Here is a 27825-nt window from a genome sequence, read left to right as displayed (position 1 = left end):
ACCATTTGTCTTCTCTCTTTAAGGGAAACTTGACTCTGTTGGCACTGGATGGTAAAGGGGGATATTTATATCAGGCTACGTTGCAATTTCTGGGTGAAACTTCTCCATCACAGAGCAGGTAGCCAGCAGATTTGCACCTTATGCAGTTCCCCTCGTAGCTCTGTTTAATTCAGCATCTCAATTCACATTAATTACAGAAAGATTAGGAGAGATTGGAAAGTTGGCTGCACAGCATTTCTGAAGCTGGAAATTCCTTAGTCAGTAAAGGCATATCTGAGATTGGTACATTATGTTATCAAAGAAGTTTTATAAACCGCAGGACTGAGAGTAACCACAAACTACACCTTGAAAGGTTGATACTTATGTGCTAAAATGCTCTTAGAAGGATTTTGTTCACAGGTTGGCATAGATGTTGCTTTCTGGGCAGGCAATTATTATTTTTATGTTGAAATCTTGGTAGGTGATGTGTTTAGTTTTGACTTAAGTTGGATTATTTGGAGTCCACAATCCTGCATTTTGTATGCGGAATTGCATCCTTTTAAAACAAACTCAGTAAAGACAGATTTAATATGGATTTGCACCTAAAGTTTGTCAGTATTCCTGAATATTTTATCAGCAGAACTAACAATAATAATTTCCCGAGTCCCAAGTTTATGCTGGCAGCTGAAGAGAAATAACATATGAGAATGAGGCCTTTTCTTTTTTTTAAAAAAAAGGGACAAAAATTTAACTAATAATAAAAAGAAAAAAATATCGTACTCTAAACCATGACATTTTCCAGAGATTGAATGCCATATACTTCATCCTCTGTGGTAGTATCGACACATGCCTCTTCTAGTTGGTTCTAGGAGTTTGTTTATGGAACGCTGAGATTTTGAACATCAGATTTCAACATGATGATCAGTGTTGTTGCTGAGAAAATCTCCCTGTAGAAATTTTGCACTGCTCTTCATACCCAGCACTTAGAAAGAGGGTATACCAAGATGGATGTAGAACAATGAGTATCACTGCTTTTCTTTTTTTTTTTCCAGGTTGATCAGATTTGATTTTGTTGGTGACAACAATCAATAGACTTTGTTCAGATCCTACTGTTGATGACACATTTACATTAGAAACCTTGAATTTATAAAATGATGACAGTAGAAATCCTGTGTTACAGGAGACATTGATTGGAATTAAATTTTATTTCCAGGTCTGGAAAGATGTCTCAGTAGTAAAGAGCATTGGATGCTCTTTCAGAGGTCCTGATTTCAATTCCCAGCACCACATGTCAGCTGACCTCCACTATTGGATCTGATTTCTCACGTGATCTGATGTGCTCTTCCTGTGTGTAGATGTACATGTAGGCATAGCACCCATATAGATAAAACATATAAAAATTAAAGTTAAATTTTTATTTGATACTTTATACATGTCCAGAGTAACTATTCTACATATGTACCAATATTTCTCTCATTTACTGCCTATTTACCTGTGGCCTATCTATCCATAATCTTATGAGTTTAAGAAAAGGAGCACTCGGGAGCCAGAGGCAGGCAGATTTCTGAGTTTGAAGCCAGCATGGTCTACAAAGTGAGTTCCAGGACTGCCAGGGATATACAGAGAAACCCTATGTCAAAAAAAAAAAAAAAACAAAAACAAATAAAAAAAAAATAAATAAATAAATAAGAAAGAAAGAAGGAAGACAGACAGAAAGAAAGAAAGAAAGAAAGAAAGAAAGAAAGAAAGAAAGAAAGAAAGAAAGAAAGAAAGGGATTCTATGAATGCTGTAGGAGCCATAGCTACCCCTAAAAGCCAGACAAGGACATAATTACCCAAGCTTATACTGGATATGTCCATTTGTTTGTAAATTAAAGCCAACTTCAGCTCAGTTTCTCATTAAATACAAGAGGAAAAATATAAAAGACAACTCCAATAATAACAGGTAAGGATTCCAAGTACAAGACTACCTGAAATACTTTATTCTGAAGAGTTTGAAAATATGATATAAATATACATCACTGAAGCATACTCCACAATGCTCTGCATAGATCCACTTAAGTGAGAATCCTGAAACTTCATGTTTTATGATAAATCTGCTTTTCCTTCTATGTTTCATTTATGAATTAAGTGATAAGTCTAAAATAGAGAGCAACATGTAAGAATTCGGTGTTAGAATTGACAAATGATGCGAAAGTCAAATAGGGCAAGTAATCGCTAAGATCTAGTAGAGGAGAATGAACTCTCAACTTAGGGTAGTAACTAGAGGCTTGGTAGTAACTACTGTGTCTAAGTAAGTATGTTCTGTAGTCTGCAGAAAAGGTTCATTGATTAGCGCTTACAGCCACAATTAAAAAGTATAAAATTCCTGACTGCTTTAACTTAGCTTCATCTCAATTCAAAGATTGAACCTTATCCCATCTTTATTTTAAATTCGTAGTAAGAATACTTTGTCCTTCTTGTCCTTGGGAGTCCTGTCTAAGTAAGAGTAAATCACAGTGCAGCGAGAGAGAAAGTTTCTGAAGAAAAAATTCTAAGTATTGTCACCAAATGAGATTTGTTTTCAAATATGTGGAACATTTATTTTATAATTACTGCGTAAAACTTCTTTCACAAGTACTAGTGCTTTAAGTTGATGGCCTCTCTAGGAACAGATCTATCAAAAAAGAGCCTTTACTACATTTGTTTAAAGGGTCCAGGCTAGCAATTCCTATAAAGACTGTCAGTTCACCGGAGAGTCTGAGAACCCCACAGCTCCTCAGTTCAGGATCCTAGAAACCAAGGGACAGAAGGAGAGCTGGCTGTTATCAGCTCATGTCTGAAGGCTGAAAAATGGGTGTTTTAAATGTTAGCAAAGGATGGTAGCAGCAGTCTTAATGTTAACAGCAGAAAATATTCACTGAGAACCAAGGAGGAAATATAGGAAGGGAGCAGCAGTGGCTTTTCTCTTGTACATCATTATATCTGGGTTTTGGGTCACTTCAAACCGGTGCTGCATATTCTGAAGGAGTGTTTTTATTCCTTAGAAGATGCTTCCAGGAAATCCTAGTACAGGCTTGTCCAGAAGTGTATTTTATCCCACCGAAAATAAACTTGGCTTCGAAAGTAATGATTGCAAACACCTTTATAAACTTAGTTATATATGCTCAAATCTTTTCCCAAATGTTTCCTTTGCAATCTTCAAACAACCAATATTTACCGATTTATATAAACATAGTGTATATATTTATATATAATCTATATTTTATATATTATATATTGATGTATGAATGCATGATAGATATGTGTATGTATGTACACATACATATAAGCATAACAATACACACATATATGTATATATATATATATATAACAAAATCACACTATGTTGAATGTTTCTTTGTTTTAACCAAAAAATATAGCTTAAGGAAAGAGACTACAAGATTTTCTCTGGTAATGTTCTACACATATGGAATGAGATAAATTGTGTGTCTCCATGGCCACCTTATTTCTCTGTTCTGAATTTTCCTGTTCGTTTCCTTTCATTTGTTATGCAATAACAGTATTGCAGTTACGATGTGGCCATGCGATTCGAACAACCTAATAATTAAGGGCATAAGGGTAGAGTTTAAGACTTATTTTTACAAGCAAGCTGCCTGTAAAAAGGCATTGTCCCAGAGCATAAAATTATTAGAGGGAAACTAATGCCCACAGGCTTGAAGTATTCTGGAAAATATAGTAAAATGGAAATGTGTGTGTGTATGTGTGTGTGTGTGTGTATGTGTGTATTCACACTTTTAAAATGCTGAGAAAATTTTCTGTATTGTTGACTTCTTTGCTAATTTTAATAATTATCAAACTGTTCACTTTTCTACAATATAGATTTTACTTGATATGTGTTGCCTGGAGAGCTGCTGTTCCTCTAAATAACACCTTAGAGTAAAACTCATCTCATACTTAACTGTATCAAGTATATGTTTGCAGCTTAAAATTTTCTAGTATTGATTACACGCATGGAAATTTGCTTCTTTGCTTATGGAGTTTAGCATGTGCTTTTAGCAATTAAATGGTAAATTTCTATGTGGACTTATTTTAAAGATATATGGAAAGGGAAATGTCAGACTAAATAATGACTTTAGGGGCTATCAGCATGCATGCATATGTTAGTGAGGGCAGAGTTATTTTTACAGAGATATCTATAAAGACCAATTTCCCAGGCTCACCTTCAGTGTCTGTCATTTTCATGAAACAGGAGAACAGATTTAGAAAAAAGAGCTATAAGCATGATCCTGATATATTAATATATCAGGATATATTGATGCACTACCTAAAATTTTTATATTCATAAAAACACATGGATAATTTCTGGAATGATGTTTCTCAGTAAATGTATACAGCTGCTTTTTTGCTGCCTCTGTCACAAGGTGTATAATGACATCTAAAATTAATTGACATTGCAAACCCTGGTAAAAAGACATTGACAGCTGTTGTCTTGTCTGTATATTAAAATTGTGTGGGTATCTGCAGAAATTCTCTTCTTGCATACTACCCCAGATTCCCTCTACAAGGGATTTATATTGCTTTTTGTCTTGTTGTTGTTGTCATGGTCATATTAAAATGTCACTTCCCAAAGTACAGCATTAGGCAGAGAATGGCTTCCAGAAATGACATTTCAAAATGCTGATATATTAGCATTTGTATTTGATTCAGTTTGTTTCTCCCCCCTCTCTCCTCTCAAACTAGTGCATCCAAGGTAAAGTGCTTCCCCAATATAATTGCTAGACAGATGCTAGATAATATGTAAATAGTAAAATGACCTACATATTACCAACAAAAAGTTTCCCTTCTCTTGTTTTTCTAGTGCTGATACTTTAGAGTCATGATCACTGTGAGGTCAAAAGAATGATTAAAGCAGAACAGAGTGTGTGAGGAAATACATCACAAATATTACAGTGCTAAGTCATCACAGAAGGGGAAGTTTAGGATATTACTCCCACTTCCTCATTGTATTTATCAGATTTGATTTTGAAACTTAACATGGAGAACTCATGCAAATATGTATCCCATAATATATATATATATTAAAAAAAACCTACGGAGACTTGGATAATGCCCTTTGTCCTACAGTCTTCTTTTAAATTATCCATATAAAATGATTTTAGCACACTATAACAAAATGACCTTAACGGATTGAAAACTTTTCTAGGAAAAATGTGTATATTTCATAACTCTCATTGGCTACACACCTTAGAATATACACAAATAGAAGCACTTCTACATCAGCATGATTGAACTACTGCAAAGGAAATTATGCGCATCTGAACAGACACAGGCTACATCATGCTTTACTTAATGTGAAATGATCGAATCTGGCCCCTAGCCCTTTTCAACCAGATGTAGAAATCAAAGCATTTATAGTTTTGCTACCATTTCCATTTTAATTTTTCATTAACTAATTTAATTCGAGTTTCTCAGGCAGAGCCACTAAATTAATAAAAATAAAGGCCTTCAGACTAAAAGGGGTCTAAAAGATCAAAAGGAACCAAAACCCTGAGCAAGTAGCACACACCAACACCAGCCTCTTAAAACGCAGCAGGTCTAAAAATGCTAATGTATTGATAAATATTTAAATTTAGCTTGTTGATGAAACTGTTGAAAATCTAGAGCAGAAAAATTCTTCTCTTACTGTGGAAAACAAGTGATAAGCTGGTAGTAATAGAGAAAGATGCTAAGAGGATTCTGAGACAGTGAACCTTACATGGGAGATGTTTCAAGGGCGGTGAAATACATTAAGATGAGCAAACATAAAACAGCAAAGAAAGATGAGACAAGACAACTTAGAGCACTATGAAAGAACACTACCTGAGACGCCATAAGATGTGGTAAGAAAGGTTTTGTGTGTTGTAAGCTGCAATGTGATGCTTTCTGGATAGATTTGTTAATGTAAAATTCAAAATAAAAACCAAACACCACAAGAACTAATGGATAACATTAACAGGTTATAGTGAATCTCCTTTAAGTAGTATACTAGTGTTTGAAACATTTACAAGTCTGCACTACTCTTAATCTGTCCTTATTGTGTTAACCCACGAAAGCCAAACCCAACCAAAAACAGAAAAGGAAGGCAACAATGTTGTGTTTAATATGATGGCATAATAGCAGTTTTGTGTCTCTTCCCAGAAGGACTGTCATTCATATTCCGGTATCACAATACAGCAATGCCAAATTATGCTACAGAATATTTTCTATTAAAATTACTTTTATTATAGTTTTAATATGTTACATGTTTTAAAAAGCAAATCATTCATTACTAAATGAAACAGACATAAGAATTCAATTTCTCTGTTTTCTCCTTTCGACTATAGGAAGAAGTCAAGGAGAGGAATAGTACCTGGGCTTGGTGGCGCACGCCTTTAATCTCAGCACTTGGGAGGCAGAGGCAGGCAGATTTCTGAGTTCGAGGCCAGCCTGATCTACTAAGTGAGTTTCAGGACAGCCAGGGCTATACAGAGAAACCCTGTCTCAAAAANNAAAAAAAAAAAAAAAAAAAAAGGAGAGGAATAGTAGCGAGAAGAAAGCAATACGGACAGCCAAATATCTTAGTAATCATAAGCAGCAAGGTGATTGTATTGGTCATCCTGGAGGGGGCGAAATCATAGGCTTTTAGATGATAGCGTTCATAAACCTGGAGCAGATTTTGTTCTCTTGAGTTTGGTCACAGGAAAATTCTTCTGAGATTGATTTTTCCTCCAGAAAACAAACCTTAAAATTGTTAAGTTCAGTTCCAAATTGAGAATTCTGGAACACAACTTTCTACTACTCATATTACATGCCTAATTAAAATCCCAGTATGCTATTTGTATAAACATGACCTAAATTTCAGTATGCTTTTTACATTTTTAATGAAGAACAGACTTTTAATGTCTGTCTCAGAATAGTTTTTGGCTTTGGGAAGAAGGAAAAAATTGATAACAAGTACCAATGATACATATCTTATTTGTGAAGCTAAAAATTACAACCAGATAAAACACAGTCAAGGTTATGTTTGACAAGGACAATGACAATTAATGAATTTATGTATTCTAAGGTGTTAGCTAGATTTTATAGGTAATGTTTTATCTACCTGGACCAGAACATTCATTCATGGTTAAGAATTATATAATAAAAAATTAGAACATTGATCAGAAAAATGTTAATGAATGAATGTCAGAATACTGATTATTAATGATTTCATTAGTCAGTCCAGAATAGGCCAGCTAGAGGACAGAGGGAGACATTTGACTCCTTTGAAGAGACTTGTGAGAATGATTAATAACAGATATCAGAGTTGGATGCAGGGAGGGATCTGGGTGGAAGAGGGGATAGGTAGTGGAATGGGATGCAGGGAATCAGGTCTAAGTGAAGAAGGGAAGAAAGAATGGAAATCAGCTGTGGGGTTATCTCTATGAAGTACCAGAGATCCGAGATGAGGGAAGGCCAAAGTGAGTCTATGGGGGAAGTCTACTTGAGATTTATAGCAATGTGGACATGTAGCTCAAAGTGGCCATCTCCTGTTACCAGGAAGACACCCAAGTGGAGGGATAAAGACATGAAACACCCCCCCGATAAAACCTATGATCCAAATGTGTCCTGCATACAAGATATATAGGGACAAAGATAACAAAAGCTAAGAGAATGGCCAAATAATGACTGACCCTAATCAGTGCTCATCTATCTTAAGAGCAAGAACCAATTTTTGACATTATTAACAATACTTTGTTATGCTTGCAGATGGGATCCTAGCATAACTGGGAGGTTAACCCAGTAGTTTATGTAAACATATCAGAGAACTACAGTCAAACATTACATGGAGCTCCAGAGTCTTGTGGAAGAGTTGTAGAAAGGATTGAGGGAACTAAAGAAGACCAACAGATTCAACTAATCTGACCATTGGGGATTCCCAGAGACTGAGCCACTAATCCAACCAACCAAAGAGATAGCGTGGGCTGGACCTAGAAAACCCCTGTCCCTGGACATATCTAGAAGATGTGCAGCTTGGTCTTCATATGGGTCTACTCAGAATTGGAGTGGAGGCTGTCCTTGAATCTGTTGCCTGTCTGTGGATCCTGTCCCCTAACTGAGCAGACTTATCTGGCTTCAGTGAGAGAAGATTCACCGGTTCCTGCAGAGATTTGATGTACCTGAGTGGGGTGATACCCAGTGGTGCGGGGGTTGCCCTTTCTTAGAGGAGGAAATGATGGGTTGATGTGAGTAAGCGCTCAGGGCAGAGACTGGGAGGAGAGGAGGATGAAAATTGGGATGTAAAATGAATAGATAAATTAAGCAGTGCAAGAAATTGCATATAGATGTGAATCCTCTCTGTAAAGCTCATCTTCTCATATAAAGGCCAATTTCTCAGCATGATTAGCTCTGTGTTTGCCCACTTGGATGAGCACATTTCCATTTTGTATCTGTTCAAAAATAATAATTTAAGAAAACAAAATACTGAAGGAGACTCACTACTACACCTACTTATGTTCTGTCTCATCATGGAGTAATATTCATAGGAGCCCTTGTTCCCATACTATTAATGTATTGCTAATTATGTAGCTTTACTCCACAGTTGCAATGTTTGCCTGATGCTCAGACTTAATTTCCCATTAAAAAAAAAATACCTTGAATAACATATACACACAGAGAAGGCACATGGGCTTCACCAATTTGCAAAATAAATGGAAAGGCTTAGTGTATATATTCTTATCCAAGAAGCTTAAAGTATACCTTGAAATTTGTCATGAAATATAGCCTATGGCACACCCCAGAATTAGAACAGACACTCCTGTGGTTTGAGTCTTTTTTCAAATAAATAGTTCTTAATTAATGGTTCCTAATTGAAATGGACTACCAGACCAGGGGAGCCAGGCAGGCATTAACATTTCATTGACTGAATATGACTGCCAGAGTACTGACTTCAAATGGAATTATATATGAAGAAGAAGCAGATCAGCAAGACACTGAAGTCGGATATATAACTTAAGATCACATGGTCCTATTTTGGGAGCACATGCACATGGTATAGGATTTCACAGAAAATTCCTCATTTTCATTTGAATAAATGCTTAGAAAACAGTATAAGCCTACTTAAGATGAAATTCTGTATGCAATACAGACACTACATTGTTTTGTGCCCAATATTAATTACTATACCAATTGATGACATCATACAAAAAGCTGGTTTCAAACTCTCTAGTATATATGTCAAAGAGTAGGCTTTATTTGTAAAGTTATTTTATTAAAAGGTCCAAAGGGCTTTGTAGGAGCAAGAATGTATTATTAGGGACAAGATGTTTGAGGGAAAGATTTGTGTATGTGGTATTTCCAGAATGAGCCACAGAATAGGAAAATATGCAAATTATAAATCCACACATTAGGACCAGTTGCCGACTCAACTTTCTTTTCCTTTCCAAGATTTTATTTTTAATTAGTTTTAAGTTCCCTGAGAAAAAATAAGAGAAAAGTTTAAGGCTTTCTTATATAATTCCGACCTGTGTCCATGCACACACCCCTATCAATAACATCTTCCACACAGGTGAGTCATTTCTTAATGTGATAATAAGCCTACATTAATACACAGATCTATCAGAGTCCATATTTCATATTACATTTTTGGTCTTGATCATCTTCTGAGGATACATATACGTATACATATACATACACACACACACACACACACACACACACATCCAATATTATAATACCAAATAGGATGTATCCTTGTCCTAAGATGCCTTGTGTTCTTCATATACCTGTCTCTTCCTATAAGCAGGAAGGTCAATGACTGTTTTTACCTTTCTCGGGTGTTTTAAGGTGCTGCTGAGATGCTTTAGTGAGTAAAGGTACATGTCTATGAAACTTTTAAACGTATGAAACTATCAACTTATAAACTAATTTTTGTGCCCAAAATCCAAGTAAGAGTAAAAGCAGAGAACTGACTCCACAAGTTGTTTTCTCACCTCCATATACATTTTATAGCATGCATTGCTTGCCATCAAATAAACACACACACACACACAAATACTACTACTGTACTGCTACATACCTACATATATTTATACATATACATACATATATATATATATATATACATACATACATACACTTACACACACATTATATATAATTTTAAAAGTAATCCTAACTTCTCTACAATGCCATGTTGCTAGAATTGTGTGGGGTGTTGTCTGTTCCCTTAGTGTGTTACTCAGTTTTCCATAATTTTGACAACGTATTTGGCAAAACTGATTTTAAGTAAAGGCTTGTTCTGGCTCCTGGTTTCATGGGTCCAGTCCATGCTTACTTGGCTCCATTGTTTCTGGTTACTCAGAGTAGCTGAAAATGCAGCAGAGGGGAGCTCCTCAATTTATGATAGCCAGAAGGCAAGCCAGAAATGAATAAGACAAGACGGCTGGGGGCAATGCATTGTTTAAAGGCACTGCCTTAATTTCCTCCTATCACTGGGAGTGTTACTTCCTAACAGCACCTTCAACTATTGAGCCTGTGTGATCCAATCACCTCTCAGAAATGGTACCATTTAGAGATGAAGCTTTCAATAGGAGTCTTCCAAATCTAACCCATAACAAAAATAATGTGTTTATGATTCTTCTTTGTCTTTAAATCCTTTACTGCATTATTTGTTTAGTGAAACAATTATATACCTCTACTATTGGTAGTACTATAGCTAAAAACAGGCCCTTTGTATACAAAGAAAACACTACAGACTCATGGCTCTAACTTCAGTGATAGACTCTGATTCAGCATCAGGATGAGTCAAGTTATGTATTCATTTACCGACTAAAAAATGATTTTTAACTTTTGTATTTTGGACCATTAAAAATAAGGATGTTTTGAAGATCACATGTTTTAACTAATTTTGGTAAATGTCAAGAGATATAATTATAGAATCATATAGCAAGAATACACTTACATTTTAAAGAAATTGTTAACTGACTTCATAAGTAGATATACTTGATAATACTCTATCAGATTATTTCTCTGCATTCTCCATCTCCCACCAGTATATGGTGTTTTCAGTGTACCATAACTTAGTCAGTAAAATAGGAGAATAATAAATTCTTATTGACATTTTACTTTGCATCTCCTTGGTAATTTTCCATGTAATAGATTTTCTTGTTGAGGTGGCAACCATCCCCCTACACATAGAAACACACACGTATACACACAGACATATATTTGTATGGGTTTAGGTATACATATGCATATAATAGTTCTATTTTTTAAAGTCTCAGTGAGTTTCATAAAATATGTTTGGTCATATTCATTTTCTTCCTCTAGTTCCTCTCAAAATCTCCCCTACTTCCTGTCCCACCATCTTTATATTCACTCTGTCTCTGTCTCTGTTCCTCTTCCTCTTCCTCTTCCTATCTCACACTGTCTCTACCTCCTCTGTCTTTGCTTAAGTGTCTGGTATGTGTTGGCCAACTACTCCTGGTTATGAGTCCTGCCCTAGCATCTGTTTTACATATTTATATATGAAGTTCCACTCCATGGAAGAAAACTGATTCCCCTTTTTCCAGAAGCAATCAAAGACCAAATCTCCTAAGTGAGGGCTAAGACTTCTTGACTTCTTATACACATCCTTCCCTTTATAATAGGATTTTGTATGTCCTGTGCAAACTTATAATAATCCATCCATGGTTTAATTGGGGGTATTTATTTTCTTGTTAAATTGCAATCATTTTGTACAGATTAATAATAGCATACTTTTAACACATGTGTTTGCTGAAAATATTTTCTCATAGTGTATATTGTTTTTCTTGTGATGTCTTTCACAGAGTGGGCATTACTTTGAAATTTTAAATAAAGTTTACTTCATCCTTAAATTGTTTGCTGTCTTGTGCTCTTGTGTTGTATCTTGGAAGATATTGTCATACCCAGGGGAATATAGGTTTTCTAGTTTTAAAAATATTAGAGAGCTCAGCCCATCCCATACAATTTTGTACATGCAATTCTGTATTTAGGATCATTTTCCTTATGTATGTCCAATTGTTGCAACATCATTTACCAAAAAAAAAAAATTTAACATAAAAATCTTTTATCTATTAATTATTTAACAAAATATTTTCAACTAATTAGTTATTTTTATTGCATTTTTTCTTAATCTGACTAGAGATTTATCTAATGTATTGATCCTTTCAGCTAGCCAGCTACTGTTTTCAAGGATTTGTCTGGAGTTGTTTTCAATTGTATTGATTTTTGTTTTAGTTCTGAATATGTCTTTTTCCTACTTGTTTTAGATTTGATTTACCCTGCTTTCTTTCTTTGTCCCTCTCTCTTCCTTCCTTCCTTCCTATCTTTCTTTCTTTCTTTCTTTCTTTCTTTCTTTCTTTCTTTCTTTCTTTCTTTCTTTCTTTCTTTCTTTCTTTCTTTCTTTCTGTGGAAACATAGGATATCTGTGTGATGCTGGAGATTCTTTCCATCTAAGCTTTGTTCTCACTGCTTCCTGTTGTTACACATTTATTTGTAATGTGTAATATGTAACATTACTCTGTGCTTGTGTGTGTGTGTGTGAGAGAGAGAGAGAGCATCCTAATGCCACAGCATGTTTGTAAAAAGAGGATAGCATGCAGATCTCTCTTCCTAAACGTTGGTTTAATGAATTGAACTAGGGTCCTCTTCCTTAGCAGAAAAGACTTTTTTTTTCATAGTGGGTGTCCCTCCAGCTCCACTGGGTTACATGAATTGTGATGTTATTTTTATATTCATATATTAAAATTAAATATATTTATCTTAAGATGTTTCTCCTATCCACTATATAAAGACAGCACAATAATGTCTTTTTCATTTTATACTTTAAGGGATACTTCATGTAATACTTGGGGATTGAAAATGGAGTTCTGGGCATGGTGGAGCACACCTTGAATCCCAGCACTCTGGAGACAAAAGCAAGTGAATCCCTGGGAGTTATAGGCAAGTGTGGTTTACAGAAGCAGTGTCAGGACAGACAGAACTGCATAATAGAGGGATTCTTTCAAAAAACAAAAAACAAACAAACAAAAAAAAAACAAACAAAAAACAGAAACAAAAAAAAAAAAAACAAAAAAAGAGAGAAATACCCTAAAACTCCCAAACACCCTAAAAAACAAAAGCAAACAAACAAAAAATAATTTACAAAGGTTATATTTGTTATATTCAGCTATCAAGATGGCTCAGTGAGTTAGTTATTAAGCACGTGAAGCCAAAACCAGCTCGCTTAAATTGTACCTCGACTTATATCAGTACACCATAGCATGTCCACTTAGCAGACACAATCAATAAAGATAATAAAAACTATTTTTAATCTTAAAAAAGTTTATACTGAATTTGTTTCTTTTATCCATATGAATATTTTTAAGAGGATTTTTTTCTTTGCTTTTGAGAAAGACTCTAAGAATCCCATGCTGGCCTCTGGTTTTTAATCCTCTCTCCAGCTTTCTCGCTGCTTCAGTTTTCATCAAGCACCAACATGTGCTGCCTTAAAAATGTATTTTAAATCTTCATTTGTTTGAAATTATTCAGTCACCTTTCTCTTAATGTGTTATTCAATTCCTCTGTGGTTTAAGAGCAGAAACTGAATAAATTCTTTTGTTAAGTTTTTAAGACATGCTTTATGCCCCAGAACTCTTTCCTTTCATATCTTGAACATGAAAATAATCAGGAGGTACATCGCTTTTCCAATGTCAATGTGATTATGAAAATAATATAGCAACCTCAATTCTGGTTAACTATGATGCCCTAGACATACTTGTGCAGAGTTATGGATGGAATTGGAGGTCTTAAAAATGTTTCTACAGGTAAAATACTTGCCCGTTACAAGTGTGACTCTTAGTTCATATATCCCTAGTAACTTCATAAAGCCAGACATAGCAGTTCACATCTGTAATGTCAGTGATGCTACAGCAAGATGAGAGCCTGGCAGAAGAATACTCAATTGTTCTCAGAACAAATAGCCCAGCATAGGCAATGGAAGACAACAAAAACCACTTTTCTAAAAGATGGAAGGTAAGAACCTACATCTGAAGTACTCGTTTGACATTCACATATGGTCTATAGCCTGCTCATACCCTTTACACAGAAAACCTTATACTCACACATACCCACTCACACATGAATGCACAGACATGTGTGCACTCAAAATAAGAAAAGAAGATATGGGGGCTGGTGAGATGGCTCAGTGGGTAAGAGCACCCGACTGCTCTTCCAAAGGTCCAGAGTTCAAATCCCAGCAACCACATGGTGGCTCACAACCATCCGCAACGAGATCTGGCGCCCTCTTCTGGAATGTCTGAAGACAGCTACAGTGTACTTACATATAATAAATAAATAAATCTTTAAAAAAAAAAAAAGAAAAGAAGATATACGATGTCTTTACAATGGTTTATTATTCATTTCCTGTTCTCATTACTTAAGAGAAATATATGTTCATTCAGAGAAGTCTAAATCTTTTACATATCCCTAGACATTAAGATTTTGGTCATAGGAACTGGAGAGATGGCTCAGCAGTTAAGAGCACTAACTGCTCTTCTGAAGGTCCAGAGTTCAAATCCCAGCCACCACATGGTGGCTCACAACCATCTGTAATGAGATCTGACCTCCTCTTCTGGAGTGTTTGAAAACAGCGACAGTGTTCTTGCATATAATAATAAATAAATCAATCTTAAGATTTTGGTCATGGAGTTTAGGAAGGATCTCTTAAGAAAAATGCTTGAGTTGGTAAGGAATAGAGAATAGTAAGTAGATTGAAGTTTTCTCCTATGAGGCTCTACCAGAGCCTGACAAGCACAGAAGTAGATGCTCGCAGCCAACAGAGGAATTAAAGAAAGGACTGAACAAGCTGAAAGGGTTTGCAGCCCCATGGGGGAGGGGGGGTGAACAAAAGTGTCAGAGGGTCAGACCACTCACCCCAAGGTACTGGGGACTGGACCACCAACCAAAGGGTACATATGGAGGGACCCAGGGCTCTGGCCACATATGTGGCAGAGGATGGCTTTGTTGGACATCAGTGGGAGGAGCGAGCCCTTGGGCCTGAGGGGGTCCAATGCCCTAGTATAGGGGAATTCGAGGGCAGGGAGACAGGAGAGGGTGGGTGCAGCAGCACCCTCATAGAAGCAGGGGGAGGGTAGATGGGATAGAGGGTTTCCAGAGGGGAGACCTGGAAATTTATTTTCATTTGAAATGCAAATAAAGAAAGTATCCATAAAAGAGAAAAGAAACAGGGGAGAAAAAAAAAAGGTCCGTATTTAACTATAACTCTATAACTGGATGTCTAGACATTGAATAAGGAAAGTTCCCCACAAGAAATTTCTATTTTTATTCTGACCCTTTCCAGTATCATATGTCAATGTGTTCATAGTGTCAGTTTTAAAGTGGTGATCAGATCTTCCTTTAATAGGTAAAAGGTCCATAGACACAGACACATCTGTTAATGGAAATATTTAGGCAACAAATGAAACTGTGTCACCTTATGCCAAAGTTAAGCTATTTAGGATCCATCTTAACTATGATACTTCAAGAAGAAGAATGTCATATAGAGTGTTTGAAGTCAAATGCATACTGAAAGATCTACTCATCCTTGCTTTTAACTTGCGAGAACATCAACTATTTTCCATACTACTTCTAAGAATTCCAAGATTTAGGACATTTTAAATCACATCCAAAATATGATTTGGTGTTTGTGGCAAAAAAAAATTCTTTATAATCTTTCAAACTTGTAATGTCTAGGGATGAATATCTGTCCCCTGCTGAACAAGCAACCCAATGGTATATTAGTGATGGCAGAATTCCCTTTACACTGTCCCAAGGTTATGAAGGCAAGACCAATTTTGGCTGCTTGCATTCTCTTAGTTTCTACAGTGTGTTTTATGTCTATGAGCTAAATTATATTACCTTCTTAAGTTTGATTTCTATTTGTACTGAGCAAATCTTAATGACAGACAGAATAGTACCTAGCTGTCAGGATATTAGAGACAATTCTTATTTTAGTTTCAATTTCTCTTGACAGTCCAAAAATAGTATATAACTGTTACTCTCACACAGCACAATTTAAAACATTACCTTTTATAACAGTACCAAGAATGCACAAAATATGCAGTGTCTACCATGCAACATTTTCTTTATATACCATATGTTAGTCTAACATAAATTGTTTTGAAGTGTCTCTTTTTTCATGGGGCCAGATTCTTCAAACTCCAGTTCTAACAACTTTAATGCATGTGTCTACAGGTGAAAAGCGATTGGTGGAATAAGAAAACATATTGAATCCCAGATGGAGGGTGTTCATGCTTAGGAGTCACTCGACTTTCTAGTGCTTTTTCTGGAACTCAGTGGGACAGATACTATTGCCCGCACTTTTGTGTCCCCCTGGTAAGAACACGCTCAGGGCAACCGGAATCTTCTGCAGCACAAACTTTATTGCTTACCCCATCAGGAGCCAGTGGAGAAGAGAGCCAGAGAGAGAGAGAGATGGCGGAGCCCCCTCCCTTTTATGGAGGACTGTCCTCCCCCTCGGACGTGTCACTCCCTGATTGGCTGCAGCCCATCAGCCGGAGTTGTCGTCACGGGAAAGGCAGAGCACATGGCGTGGAAAGCTACCCCGGCACATGCGCAGCTTGCTTGTTTACTACTTAGAACACGGGTGTCAGTGCCATCAGCGCCATCTTGTAATGGCAAATGTGAAGGTGGCTCCTTACAAGATACACTAAAATACAAGCATGTCTGGAACGAATCTCTTTCTAGCTACTTAGAAATCAATTGATAGACTAACTAGAATTTGATACTTCTTATGCCAATCATGACCATAAGGATGAGAATTGGGCATTATATCCTTTCTTTATACATCAATAGACTTTATGACTATAAAATTTAATTTGCTTAAAATTGTATAGTTTCATATCAGAAGAATTAAAGCATGTGCATAATGATTTTTCATAGAAAACCATTGTTTTTTAGTGCATGCTATACAAGCACTGATTTTTCATCAAAATACACTCATTGATTAGACACTTTTAAAAACAGGATCATTGAATCTGTGTGGTTGTTGACCTAAATTATTTTGCCACTGGTGGAAATAAGTGAAACTATGTGTTTCATCCTAAACTCTATAAAACTTATTTTCCTGGGAATGCATAAACTGTTGAAAGACAAGAATGCAGATGATTTCAACCATCTTTCAACCTACACATAGAAATCACTTCTTATATAACACAGTTCTCATATTTTACTATTTGAATTTTATATTCTAATTCTAATATCTAATTAATATTTGTGTAAACACTGATTGTTAAATATAGCATGTGTTTCAAAGTAACAAAACAGTATTAAAATATCATAGTTATTTATACTATAATATTTTGTAGGTTGTAAGATCATAAATACAATAACAGACATTTCTTTCCCATCTCCTGCCCAGAGAGTATAGCATGATTATATCATTTGCTTATGACATTTGTTTTTCATTGAAAATGACTTACTGGTTCATTCAAGTCAACCCTTAATATTTAGATATTGAGGAAATCCTATGACTTACTGGGTGATTGTAACATTTACCACTGTTTCAAGTAGAAAGGTTGAGTATAACTTTCACAAATAAAACTATAATAAAAGGGATAAAAAGTCAACCAAAAAGAGTTATGATTCTTTTTAAATGATACAATGCATATTTTGAGACTCGAAAGTAACTCTGCAGAGGCACAGCTCAGTGAAGTCACTAACTGAATATTTATTCAAAAACAAAGACTACTGAAAGATCCCAACTTCTGAAGGCCAATTCAAACTACATTGAATAAATGGAAGCTGTGTCTCAAAAAAATGAATGTATGTTAAAAGAATGAGTCTCTGGAACCAGAAGCAGAAAAGACAATACAACAATATCTTCAGTTATAAATTGTAGATTTTTAGTAAAGACATTCAAACAATAGCTAAGAATGTACCAAACTTCTCTGAAATGCAGTCACCACACACACACACACACACAAACCAACAACAAAGAAAAGAAAACAATCATTTCAGGAAGGGAATTGCTATGCAGGTAGTTTTCAGTCAAACTTTAAAAGCATGAATTATAAGACATCCCCCCTACTCTTTTTCTCCAATAATTAATGAAGAATGTGTAAACATTGTTTTGTTTACTATATTTAAATAATTTGACACTTTTATGACTTTGTGGTTGAATTGGCTATGGTCTCTAGAGAAACACACTCTTTAGAAGCCAAAAGGAGAATCCTAAGGGGTGACAACCTCTGGTACCTACAGGTTCCTTCCAACAGGGGATTTTCTTTTTCTTTCATTTGATACTGTGAAGTATATAAACTATTTTATTCTACAGATAATACACTAGTGTCAATGATGAGTATTTCTTTTTAATATGGAGTTAATATGAGTAAGTTGCATCTATTATTAACTTTTATGTTAGAGACAGGCAGTGTGTTACACAAGGTTTAAATATGTTTTTCCATCTCCATTTGTGAACTAACTGTTTCTGTGGAAAGAAAGAGAATGAGAGGAATACAGGGAATCTAAAAAAATAAAAGCTGATGATTCCTTTTTGTCGATGTGGTGAAGTCTGCTACTTTCTGCTGTAAGGTATTTTGTTGCTATTTTGCATTTAAGAACTACTTTTTTTTTTGTTTTGTTTTTCGAGACAGGGTTTCTCTGTATAGCCCTGGCTGTCCTGGAACTCACTTTGTAGACCAGACTGGCCTCGAACTCAGAAATACGCCTGCCTCTGACAATATTCCAAGTTGCATGTTCGTAATTGTAACTGTAGCCAGAAAAAAATGAGAATGCTATATTTTTGTGACTTTACTGATGTTTTGTTTTGGCTTTCTATCATGTTTTTATTATTTTCCTAAAATGGACTTAGGTGCCAAAAATATAAGCCTTTAAATGAAGATGCTACATGGCATAGATAGATAATGTAAATCTGTTGCTCTTCTTTTTTGTTCAGGGGCTAAAGGACTTACCTCAATAGTGTCAGAATTGTAGAGACAAATTTTAAATTATTAAGATTATTCTAGGCTTTCTTTCTTTCCTTCTTTAAGATTTCTCTCTATATTTTATGTATATGAATTCTCTATCTGCATGTACACTGGCATTCCAGAAGAGGACCTCACAATTCTTTATAGATTATCGTAAGCCACCATGTGGTCGCTGAGAACTCAAGATCTTTGGAAGATCCTCGACTGTTCTCAACCAGTGGACCATCTCTCCTGCCCCTATCCAGACATTCTTTAAAGTATAACCCTGTAATAAAAATTACTGCATAGAAATCCCCTCTGTCTGGTACTTTTTATTTTACCTGATCTGACAGATATTAATGGAAAAGTTGAATTAGAAATGATATCTTGGGCTCCATTAGTCCATGAGGAGTAAGGTTTTACAAAATGCCAATATGTCATTAACAATCTAACAAAAATCTACTTAGTAAATTTATCATTCACATACCCTCCACTTTTTAACTCCCATGTGCCAAGAATTAAATAATATATTATCTCCCACTTCCTTAAAACCTTAATGATCTTTCTAAAGGTTAGAAATCATTGGGAGGGACTGAAATGTATAGTGCTTATTCAGCATACAGTAAACCCATATTAAATGTTATTTGCTTAGAAATACTGTTAATACAATAGATATTGTGTAATATATAAATATTTATGATGTATTGTATTAGCATTAAAAATGCAAGTAAACTTGTTAATTCTCCCTGGTCAGTTTTATTTGGGGATCTTTTTATTCACGATGTGCCTTAATGCAAGGAGGCATCTGAAATGTGATAATTAATTTCATCTCCCATCTCACCAATGGCCAGAGCACTTGTTCAAGGTTGTGGATAGTTTTAAAGGTGTTTAAAAAGAAATTGATATTTAGTCTGGTAGAATGACACAGATTAACTGCATTAATGTTGTAGACTTCATCAGTTAAGTTCACGGACTAAATATAAAATTTTGATCCTTGCCTGATTATAAAACATCTGACTGGGATATATGATAATACAGACATACATATATATATCATGTGTGTGTGTGTGTGATTCCTGACCTCAAATTCAACCTTATTTTAGATAGAATGAACTTACCTGAATTTCTAGTTCTTTACTAGAGTCACAGATAGGAGAACATACCTTTTTCTGCTTTCACCTGAGCAGATTCTTTAGAGTAACTTCACACACACAAACACCACACACACACAATTCCTTATTTCTCAGGAAAATTATATTACATATATTTTATGGAATATAACACAATGAGCTAAACAACACATCTAGAAATGTGGAAGACACAGAGACCTGCCACTGTCACATCCAAATCAGATTGAGTTATTTGCAACTGGAGTAGCCACCCAAGTTGGAGAAAGGCTACACAATAATTTCAAAAGCATGAAAGGCACCCCTCATCCTCAAAGTGTTCCATTCCTGTGTAGGTCCATTTCGGTGGGAAGCCTTAGAGCCAGGAAGGCAGTTGTGAGTCAGACTGAGTTAAAAGTGTCAAGAAAAGAAATCTACCATTCAGAGTTACAGAAACCACTAGCTAGGGAGGAAAGAAGGTATTTCTATTCAATTACTTGCTTTAAGAAACCAACTTGAAATCTGAAGCATAAAATAGAAAATAAAACCTCCCTCAATCTAGGTGTCAACCCATCCACCCACTCCCTCCATACAAAAGCTTATCTATCTTTGCAGGAAACGTTTGATGTTCCCTCCAAGCTGACCTTCGTTTATAGACCAGTATCTTTTAGCGATGAATCATTCCTGCAAGATCTCCTGGGGTTGTTTTCAAGAAGATATCAGCTTATTTTGTGAGAAGCAGAGAGCTTTACTTTCTAATGCCGTACTGGATTAAATGTATTCAAATATATTATCTGCTCTGAATTGTGTTTGTGAAATGCTTTGCAGCCATCCTGTATTTATCTGTCCTGAAGTGGAAAGGATGTATGTTCCCTGTGCTTTCAGAATATCCCTCTCATAACGCCTTTGTATTAATATTATTTCAAAGACCATATCAGAGTTGTGTCACTGAGATATGCTAAAAGTGATTATTATTCTGTTGTGTTATTCAACCAGATGCCACTTTGTTACAAACTTTATATTACAGTTTTAAATGAAATTTATTTTAAAAAAATGCTTTCCTTTATTTAAGATAATCCCTACTTATAATAGAAACCAGATAGCGGAAATGCCTTATTTCAAAATTCAGCTCCTTGCAAATAGATATGTTTTGTGCAGTTCTGTAGAAATTGTTGAACTTATTCATAAATCGCCAATTTAATAAACATCCATTGAATATCCATGTTGTGCCTGCACTAGAGGATTCTAATACTACACAATGCTTCTATTCTTGACTATCAGATATATTCATCACTGAGTCACAAGTAAATGAATATATTATAATAATTTTATTTATTATGAAGTATTGAATTTTCCAAAATTACAATTTTACTTATTTCACTTCACTTTAATTCCATTTTTGAAGAGTTCTCTCTAATATGATCTAATACTCTTCCATGTAGTATTTAAAAATATGATTTTTCATTATATTTTCTGTAAAGTTCAAACTTTAACTATGCCTAAAATTCACCTCATGATCTCATTATATGGGTAGATAATATCTCAAATTTTACTTTTATCTTGGTTGTGGAACAAAACATTTTTCTAAAGCATCAAAAGTTCTATGTTGTGCTTGCAGATGGGAACCTAGAATGGCTGTGCTTTGAGAGGCACTACCAGTACCCGACTGAGACAGTTGATTACAGCCAAGCATTCAACAGAGATCAGTGGCCCATATAGAAGAGTTTGGAGGAGGATTGAAAGAAATGAAGTGGATGGGAATTTCATCAGAAGACCAACAGTGTCAACTAACCTGGGCCCCTGCTAACTCCCAGAGACTAAGTCACCAAGCAATGAGCATATAGAAGCTGGTCCCAGGACCCTGACACATATGTAGCAGAAAGATGCCATCTCTAGCTTCAGTGAAAGAAGATGGGACTAATCCTGTAGAGACTTGCTCCCTCAAGGAGGGAGGCTGCCCAGGGATGACACCCTCTCAGAAGCAAAGGGAAGGGGGGAGGGGGAAGAACTCTGGAAGGGGGGACCAGGAGGAGGGAACATTCGGGATATAAACACATAAAATAATTAATTAACCATTAAAAAAGAAACCAAACCAAACCAAACCACCACCAACAACAACAACAGCAACAAGAAAACAACGAAAAAGTTCTTGCTGCATCTTACTTAAATGGGACACAGTCTGCGAGGCCACCTCACCCTCTTGTCAGCATGTTTTTCCTGACAAGGTAAGATTATACTTTTCAACTATGAACCATGGTAGGTAAGCCCTTCCTTCCTTAAGGTTCCTTTGCTCTGCATTTTGTCACCCCAGTGTGAGAAATGATTGACATAAACAGCAAAAACAATATCATCGCACGAGCAGATATTGAGTATAACGTAGCCTACAGGGAGAACAGAAAGAGGCAAATGGATAAGAGTCTGGAGCTTCTTATGTAGTTTCCCGTCTCAGGGTAGATGAACTCTTGACATTCCTTGTATTAATTTCATGTCAACTGCGAGCATGTGCTTTGGTATAATTCGAAAAAGCACTAAAGAAGAGTTTTGATTTCTGGAAAGAATGCAAAATGACCGAGAACTGTTATGAGGAAGTTTGTGGTTGTCACATCTTACTTCTAAAAGTGAATCTTTGAAAGAAATCTGTTTCAGAAATTCTATCATCATGGCAAGTGATTTGTTCTATCAATATCAAAGTGAAAGCAACCTTTAAATTTCATCCCAACTTTGCTAACAGAATGGGACAAAACTGTAACATAAAGAGGTTGCAAAACAGATACCACATATAAATTTATACAGGTGAATTTAAATTACTTTGACTTCTATAATCTCAAACTATATAACTGATAGGAATATTGGGGATGAAATAACTATCTTACAAATACCTATTGTGATAAGTTCAAATATTTAGCAATTTTATGAACTATTTACATGAAAATTTTATCTGTGAGTTTTATTATATGGCCAAATAGAGTTTTCATTTCCATAAAACATTAAACTCAAGAGCTGAGGCTGCTAATTTTCTGACCTTGCAAAAAAGTGCAAGTAATGTTCTTAGTTAAATAAGCTCTTAGATAGTATTTTAAAAGTAAATAGAGGATTATTAAAGATCAGTCCCTTTCTTCTTAAGTCACATATTTATCCAAGTCAAGCTCCTAGGGATTTCTGAAGTTATTTTTGGACACTTAACTGCCATTTTTTTCTGGGGTACCTATAATTTTTGCTATAAATACGTACCATGAGTCTCACTTTTACTTGTCTGTAGTTCAGGACTTTTCTGCTGCCCTCCTCTCACTGTAGATACAAGGGTTGATGGAGCTTTAAATGTCATGGGGCTTTGGTACAATCATGCAGAAATTGCGTTAACTACTCCCTCTTCTCAAAGCAACTTACACAATCTGAATTGTATATTAAGAACCACAAACTAGGCAAAATTACATTTAACAGGCAACATCATCATAACTTTAAACTAAACCTAGGGGAAAATATGATATTTATTTGTTACTGCCCTAAATAAACAAGTTTATGTTTTAAATGTATCTATCCATTAAGATTCAGATATCTGTTAAATTTGAAATTATTCTGGTTGTTTTAGTAAGATCCTATTCCGCACCCTCAAGGCTGTAACTCCAGCCAATTCCCCTTTCATGGAACAAACTTTCAAAAATGCATTCAAGAATATCATCATGACTTGCATTATTTATATCTCTGAAAAGCATTTGCAAAGCCCCATTCTCTAATGTCCCAATTAACACATGGGCACTTTTACTAACTTCTTTAGAGTACATTTTGATAATGTATCAAGGAAACTCTTCCAAAACTGTGAAAGATATTTAAATTTGTTATTTTCCCCTAAATCTATATGGCTTTGAAGAAGCTAATTAAATCAATTAAATATTAAATTTTCAAGGACTAAAACATAACAAAAGTATTCTTTTAGAGTTCTTAATAGAATTGTGTGCTTTTCACAAATCTCACGGGAAGTAATAATTAACACCTCCCACAGGAAGGACTCACTAAAATGTTTCTTCAAAGAATTATAATTTATTTTGGAAAAAGTATGACTTTTTAGCATCCAATTATTAGTGTACATTTTTATCTATTACATCTCTCTCTTTTGATAATGCCCATTTTAACAATGCATCTTGAGCCGGGCGTAATGATGCCCACCTTTAATCCCAGCACTTGGGAGGCAGAGGCAGGTGGATTTCTGAGTTCGAGGCCAGCCTGGTCTACAAAGTGAGTTCCAGGACAGCTAGGGCTATTTACAGAGAAACCCTGTCTTGAAAAACCAAAAATAAATAAATAAATAAATAAATAAATAAATAAATAAATAAATAAATAATTGCATCTGAATTTTTCCTGATTCCATAATACTTGGTGCTTCACTCTCCATATCCAGTATATTGGGTAGATTTTTATATTATTTTTATCACTTTTGAGTAATCACACCTGGTTACCGTATTCATAGTTTACTCTATCCTTCTTAACATGCAAATATTTCCAATCTGTCTTCTTAATTCAATCTCCCATCCTTATCCACTGTATGATCTCATTAATTATCATTGAATATTTATATGTACACACACACACACACACATACGTACATATGCACACATATACACTTACATATATATGAGTAAATATAGTCTTCTGAGTCTATTTAAAATTGGTCATATATCTGTTGGTTTAGGGCTAACCATTTTGGGTTATATAACCTGTCAGAAGATTGTTTTATGTAGCAGATTTATTTTCCCTGTCTCAACAGCCATGAGCATCATGCAACACTTTACTTAGGGGTACCTAGGGATGGAGCTTTGTAAGATTTCTGTGATGAGATAGGCAATATCAACCTGTGTTTTCATTTTTTTTATGCCATGTTTAGGATATATAATATTTCATGGGTCCATCTGCTTTGTCATTGGGATTTTATGAGTTTTGTAAAATGAAACTTAAGAAAATGTAGAGAATTATGCTACGAAAAATTGCCTGGGGTCTTTTCAAGTTTTGTGAATATCATTTCATTAAGGTTAGGCGTCAAAGAATTCTAAATTATATTCTTAGGCTTCAACTCAATTAATTCTAAAGCTATTTCATTATGAAAAAAAATATAAGTAAGTTTCTCGAGAAGATTGTATTAATGCTACTTAATATTGTGGGTTACATGCTCCAGTGAGCTTATAATGATATACTTCTCATAAATATGTATGTGCTACTTTCTATACCAATTGTATTTTATCATGGGAAATCACTGTTTTTGTTGTCCTTTTACAGAGTAGCTTTTAAATTTATTTTTAACAAAGGAGTTCTATTCAAATAACTGTAATTCAATGTAAATATAGCATGATAAAGAATTGTATCTAGAACTATGCATGCTAGGCCTCAGGAAAGAGGTTTTCAAGCCAGATCAAGTTTGAATCATCTAAACATTTTTGCCCTAAGAATATGATGTCCTCAGTAGTAGGGGTCCATCCTTGATCCTTGAGAGACACTAAGGGCCAATACTCCATATTGTTTTGTGAATCACTTGTACTACCCTGTTAAATAATTTGAAAGGAGGTTTCTCATGCCTGATAGTGGCATTTTTGTTAATCTATGATTTTTGTCAGCCCAAGCAGTTTTATTTCCTTTTAAAGATAAATATATGTATATTCCTTCTTCTGTATCAACTGTCCTCTCTGCTTCTCAGTTGGAGGCCTCTTCGAGTTATTATATTCCCACTTCATATTTCTCTTGCCCACTATTCCCATCCCAACAACTCACACACTGTGCGTTTATACTTTCTGCCTTTTAATGGTTACTCTATGTTGTATACTCACATCTGAAGGTTTGGAGCTAGGAACAGCAAATGACACAGAATACACAGTTTCTTTTTCTAGGTCTGAGGTTCCTCACTCATTGTGTTCTTTTTTAAGTCCATCCATTTCCTTGGTAATTTCATTTTTTACAGGTGAATGTAGAAGCTCATTGTGTACATGAATTAAATTTTCACTAGCTTTTGTGGATAGGGTGGTAATAAACAAATTATTTAAAAAGTAAAATCAAAAGAAAAGAGACTTTTCAAAAGTATTTTCTCATTGTTTTTACAAAAGGAAAAATATATACTAACTAAACAAGCTGACAAGGTTGAGTTTTGATTTTTTTTCCTCCTCAAGACTGCTTATTTGATAAATAAGGAATATTGAATAATTGAAAGGGACATAACCACATTGTTTTACTCCACAAAATGAGACACTGATTCATCTTATCACCCCAACTTCACTGAGAGGCAAAAACTATATAAGCAAAAATAACAAAAATTAATAAAATCAATAAATAATGCATAAAACATCATGAATTGTGACACTGATTTCCTGTGAAAAGTTTAACTCTTAAAAAATATGGTTCAGCCCTTCTTTTCCGACCAGCACCGGGGTAGTTAGGGTGAAGAGTCGGCTGACATCTGCCAGCTACCCACAACATCCGCCACGGGATCTTAAGACTTCTGGTGAGTGGAACACAGCCTCTGCTCCAATCCAATCGTGAGGGACCTGAGACTGCATATAGTTAGGGAAGCAGAAAACCCGGCCTGAGTAGGGGCACAAGTCCCTTCCAGTTAGACCAGCACCAGGGTAGCTAGGGCTCAGAGTCGGCTGACACCCGCCAGCTACTCACAACACCAGCCATGGGATCTTAAGACTTCAGGTGATCCGGCCATCCTCCCGGCCAGAGGACAGGTCTCCTCCCGGCCGGGAGCCTTTTGCCTCAGGATTGGCGGTAGCCATCTTGGTTTCAGGACTCCACTGAACTTAGTCTGCACAGGTGAGAGTGTGCACCACAGAAGCTGACAGCTTCTGGGACAGGCAGGAGCCACAGAGCTACTGAGGCAGCACCCTTTTTGGGCCCCAGACATCCGGCCACCTTCCTGGCCAGAGGACAGGTGTCTACCCGGCCCGGGAGGCTTTTGCCTCTAGATTTGCAGTAGCAATCTTGGTTCCAGGACTCCACCGAACTTAGTCTGCAAAGGTGAGAGTGTGCACCACAGAAGCTGACAGCTTCTGGGACAGGCAGAAGTCACAGAGCTACTGAGGCAGCACCCTTTTTGGGCCCCAGACATCCGGCCACCTTCCTGGCCAGAGGACAGGTGTCTACCCGGCCCGGGAGGCTTTTTCCTCTAGATTGGCAGTAGCCATCTTGGTTCCGGGACTCCAACAAACATAGTCTACAGAGGTGAGAGTGTGCACCACAAAAGCTGACAGCTTCTGTGAACTGCCAAAGCAACACAGCTTCTGGGAAAGGTCCTGTATTGGGCCTTCATCTTCGACGAGGAGGAGAACAAACACCAGATATCTGTGCACCTTCCCTGTAAGAGGAGAGCTTGCCTGCAGAGAGTGCTCTGACCACTGAAACTCAGAGGAGAGAGCCTGTCTCCCAGGTCTGCTGATAGACAGTAACAGAATCTACAGAAGAACAATCTCTAAACAGAGTGAACTATAACAACTAACTCCAGAGATTACCAGATGGCGAAAGGTAAAGGTAATAATCTTACTAACAGAAACCAAGACCACTCACCATCATCAGAACCCAGCACTCCCATTTTGCCCAGTCCAGGGCACCCCAACACACTGGAAAAGCTAGACCCGGATCTAAAAGCATATCACATGATGATGGTAGAGGACAACAAGAAGGCCTTTAATAACACACTTAAAGAAATACAGGAGAACACTGCTAAACAAGTAGAAGACATTAAAGAGGAAGCACAAAAATCCCTTAAAGAATTGCAGGAGAACACTGCTAAA

This window comes from Mus caroli, chromosome 5, assembly GCF_900094665.2.
Source record: "Mus caroli chromosome 5, CAROLI_EIJ_v1.1, whole genome shotgun sequence".
Taxonomy (NCBI): Eukaryota; Metazoa; Chordata; class Mammalia; order Rodentia; family Muridae; genus Mus; species Mus caroli.
The sequence above is the reverse complement of the archived record's forward strand: the minus strand, read 5'-3'. Positions refer to the sequence as shown.